At 35.2% G+C, this 5,169-nt stretch overlaps 1 long non-coding RNA gene across 2 annotated transcripts in view; it reads left to right on the forward strand.

Annotated features, from left to right (window-relative positions):
- Nucleotides 1-5,169, forward strand: part of LOC106869046 (uncharacterized) — a 108,538-nt gene that overhangs the window by 39,850 nt on the left and 63,519 nt on the right. The window lies entirely within an intron of this gene.

Below are 5,169 nucleotides of genomic sequence, written 5' to 3' on the forward strand. Positions count from 1 at the left end.
ATATATATATGTATATATATGAAAATAAGTATGTTTGATCGTAGGTATGCATATAGATATATGTGTGTATACATACATATGCATCCTGTATGGGTGCCTGTGGTAGAAAATATTCTCATTTCTGAGATAGATAGATAAATACATAGATAGATAGATATATAGATGTATATATATATTATGCTTGTATGGTGCTTCTGGGTTCAGTCCCACTGTGTGGCATCATGGGCAATGTCTTCTACTATAGCCTCTGGCCGACAGATGCCTTATGGATAGATTTGGTAGACGGAAACTGAAAGAAACCCGTCGCATATATATATGTGTGTGTGCGCGCGCGTGTGTAGTTGAAATTTGCAGAAAGACAAAAGACAAAGACAAGTGTATAAACGACAAGCAGGTGAATTACTTTGACGCTCGGGAATGTGAGAATGTTTTTTTACGTTTCGAGCCTACTATCTTCAACAGAAGGACACACGATGAGATAAACAGAGAGAGAATAATATAACAAATAATTTAGGAGTTGTATGTCTATGTTTGTCCCCACCACCATCGCTTGACAACCGATGTTAGTGTGTTTGCGTCCCCGTAACATAGCGATTCTGCAGAAGTGATCGATAGAATAAGTACAAGGGTTGCAAAGAATAAGTTTTGGCGTCGGTTTGTTCGATTAAAGGCACTGCTTCAGCATGGCCGCAGTCAAACTGACTAAAGCAAGTAAAGGAATAAAAGGATATAAATCTACAAGCATAAGATTGAAAAATGAATGGAAATGAAGACGATACTAAACATTGTGGATAGTGTATGGAAGAAGAAAGTAACAGAAATAATTGAAAGAAACAAACAAGATAGAGAAAGAAGTAAAAAAACAACTCGACGCCGTCGTAGCGAGTATATCTAGTAACAGATTTAGGGAGGGAGGAAGTGAGTAATACACACACATACACACACACACATATATATATCATAGAAATAAATATATATCTATCTATATATATATATATATATATATATATATATATATATTGATAGGAAGGACAACAAAAGAAAGAAAGTAACCTCAATATTATGTAAATAGAGGAATTTATCTGTAAAAATATGTGACACTTATTCGGTGGCGATGATAAAACTCCGAGTTTCGGATGCCGGGGCGGGAACCCACGTCAATATCTCTTCAGTTACCAGGCCATTGAAAATATATGAATATAGATATACACACGCCACATGCATATCTATATATTCCAATAGAGACAGGCATGTAAGAAAACACAAAAACAGCCGCCGCTGCACGTTATCGCTGATAAACTGTGTATATACGTATATAATATTAATGTATACAAAATGCGTTTAAATATTCAGGATTCGTGTAACCAGTGGTTGTAAACGTACCAGAAGAAATTACGAAATACATTTAATATATTGAGTACAAAACCGGAGAAAACTGAATAATAAAATAAAATAATATGATAATTATTGTAAGTGAATATATGAGCAAAAAGCGTTCGGACGCAAAGTAATTGGTGATTTGGTCTTGACAGATCTTCAGTGTGTACTATAAAGATTTATTTTATCCCTGGGTCTGTGTGTAAAGTTGAAATTAATTATATAGAATAAAATAAAATAAAGTTGGAAATTAAACAGTAATGAAGTTCAGGACAGGCAAAGGTAAAGAAAAAAAAACGATAGGAGCAGGCTCTAAAAGGAAAAGCTTTGAAAATCCAAAAGCATGACCTGTCATCCATATCGACTTTGTTGTTACGAACACTCTGGATTAGGTTGTCGATAGGTGTGCCGCGCTTTCTATGAGTTTTTGATGCGACGAGGATTTCGTACGAGGGGAAGTTATGATTGATTAAGTGCATCCTCTTTACCTAAGTGGATTAATTCAAATTTATTCCCCTTTAGAGGTATATTGTGTTTTTTTCTGCCCGTCGGATAACAGCGACCAGATCCAATTAGAGCTTAGTACGGGTGTTTGAATTGTGGACTGCTTCTAAAAGTCTTAAATCATTTGAAAAAAAAATTGAATGCTGTTTTGTTTGATGATGTCACTTATGTCACTGATGTAAATAATAGAGTGGAATGAGCCCAAGGGCAAGTCATTGGTGATTTTATAGAACATTATGTATCACAACATGCGAGCTTCTGTACACCAGAATACAATAAATCCACTTAGATAGCCTTCGTCAGACTCGAATGTTTCAGAGTTTCTTTAACAGAATCCTGTGATTAACATCGTTGAAATATTTGTTGAAGTCAAGATAGAGGATATCTGCATTGGAGTTCTCTCCCCAAGCCTTTACAATGTTATCATCTTGATGTGGACGCTTTTCCAGTCCTGCCATTGCGGATACCTTGCTACTTGGAAATAAGTAGGCTTTGATTTCCAGGAAGTGAGTTATTCGAGATTTCACTAATCTCACCAATAATTTGAAGATTTGTAAGATAAGTGAGATGGCTCGGTAATTCCCTGCCACCGATCTTTTGCAGATCAGCAGCACTTCCATGTCACCAATTTTGTTTTCATTCAACAATGGTTTGATCTAGTTTTATGTGAATGCTTATATAAGCCTTCTTCCAGCAATGGCATATAACGGAAATGAAGCCCATAAAGTACGTTGGAAATGAGAAGATAAGTTTTATGCAACAAGACTTGAGGCTTGCAGTTGCTAAATCCTCTCCCATTCAAGTTGCATTAATATATATAGTGCTATATATGAAGGTTCGAGTGCATATCAGTCGAAATGTTGTGTTAACAACAAAAAAGATGCGGACAAATATTCGTCAAATGTAAATAATGTACATAATTCCTCATCTCTTAAATATAGAACAATAATGGTACATATCTCGGACCGGAGCTCATCAGCAGTGAGATTATACTTATCTTGTTTTCTTTCGAGTGCTGATTTTCAGTTTTGCAAATTGTTAGGATATCAGTGTTTTGCATATCAAGCCTGAGAACAGGTTTCCAAGTTTTAGTTTAAAGGCTTTTCTTTTTTTTTCTTTTTCCTGAATTTGAAATATAAATTTTGATTGTATTAATATTTGATCTAATCAAATGAGTTGGGTATGTAACTCATGAGTGGATTCCAAACACTCCAACGAGAAATTTTTACCAGACCATACGAATTTGTACGACAATCCATCATGGAAGTAACTGTAAAGAAAGAGATGGATTACATGATAAATTTTATATGAAATATTTGAGCTGAAACTAAAAGCACCCTTTGTCTGAGATAAGTCCTGTCAGTGTTGGCACATATGTCATTCTTTCAAGACTGATACGCAACGACATGGTTATTTGGTTGAAACCCCGAGATACCTCAACATGTAGATTCCATGTCTTCTGGATAGCAAAATAAACTCCATGCTAGATGGATGACCTTGTTATTGCAACAACTAATTAACAGTAGCCATTTTCTTGCAGATTGCATACATTACCTAAACATATTCATTCAAGTCTGCAATATCGATCTTTCATTGCATTATATTTTTGAATGTTATAATTCTGTGTTGTTGAAACCAGATTGCACAATCTTGCAGAACATGAAATTCCCAATGAAATGTTTATTTAAACATGCTGGCTTGTGCCAGATGTACTTTTATTCTCGCGTTTCTTTTTCTTTATTTTGTTGTTGACCACAAACGAGGATGTCCAATTGACCACTGTTATACAACAGAAACTGCAATACGAACAACTGACTAGCAGAGCCATTTCTATCTTCTTTCACCAACTGAAGGAAACAGGCAGTCCCTGAAAATGGCTGCTTCGACAAATTGGACTAAAGTTATTTTGTCCCTCAGAATATATCTCACTCTTGCCGCCATCGTTTTAGTTCGTGGTTGACAGTTTCCAGTAAGTTGATCTGCATGTAATTGTTGTCATCTACCTTCTATTAAAATCCCTTTCGAGGAGTAGAATGGTGTTTTGAATATGTAGGATAATTAGGGAGCAACGAATACAACGAATTTCATTTGTGATGCAGTATGACGGTTCTTCTTTCCTGAACTCTTATTAATCGGTTTTCTTCGAAATGTAGCAACCTACAGAAGTAAGGTTACTTACGTAAGCCAAGAGATACCGGAGGACAGTTTCATTTAAATATGCTCTTTCTACAATGAGGCTAATGGAACCCTTCAACACAATGCAGCAGTGGTTGGATGTGGGATCGCCCCTCTATGACATCTGGGCTTTAGTCCCAATGATAGTCCACTATACATCCACATATTCATGTGCCGGGTGGGGAAAGAAGCGTTAGGCGCTCATCACTCGAATAAACGACAGGTAGTATTGAATAACACGTTAAATGTTCCAGATAATAACAGATATGAATTATAGTGGGCATGTGTGCACGCACAACTCTACGCACATAATGGAATAAGCACACATATACATAAATTGTCATGTATACCATCCATAATATTATAGAAAGAGTACATTTGGAACATAATATATACAGCATAATTTTCTCATTTTCCAAAGATATTCATTCCAATTTTCATTTTCTTATTTAGCGTTCTTCTCTGCGTGTGCAACGTCCATTCTCTTATACAACATCTCTCTATGAGAGCTCTTCATTTCTATTAGCACTCTACCTAAATTTACGTCGTATTTCAACTATAAGCAACTCGTTCTACCATTCCATTTAAGATAATTGCAATCTCAGATGGGGGCATTGAACTTACATATTCTCCCTATTTTCCTTCAATTTATGAATTTCTGGTTGTTTTTATATAAGCCTATATTTCTCCTTTCGTTTATAAACTTCATCGACACTGGCACATGTATATATATAAAATATGATTACATTTCCATACATATTTTGATGTATTATTGTGCGTTTACAGTTAGCATTACTGAATTTTATATATTTTTGTGTAAACAAGTTGGATATATTTCAATTTGTGTTCAATATATACCCATCTATTACGATTTCTATTCCTGAAAGTACACAAATGTATGTAGTGTAGTTCTTGTGGTTGCAAGTAAAAGTGAACATATTCATCTGTGCCCAGATTTGAGTGTGTATACGGTTAGAAAAAAATATACGACCGTATATGTACGGCTACACATTAGTACGTAAGAGCATACACGTATGAAATGAATATCTGTGAACTTGCACGTATGTACCTGCAGATATATATGTATATATATAAGCATACGAATATATTTAT

The sequence above is a fragment of the Octopus bimaculoides genome, chromosome 6 (genome assembly GCF_001194135.2).
Source record: "Octopus bimaculoides isolate UCB-OBI-ISO-001 chromosome 6, ASM119413v2, whole genome shotgun sequence".
In the NCBI taxonomy this organism is placed as follows: Eukaryota; Metazoa; Mollusca; class Cephalopoda; order Octopoda; family Octopodidae; genus Octopus; species Octopus bimaculoides.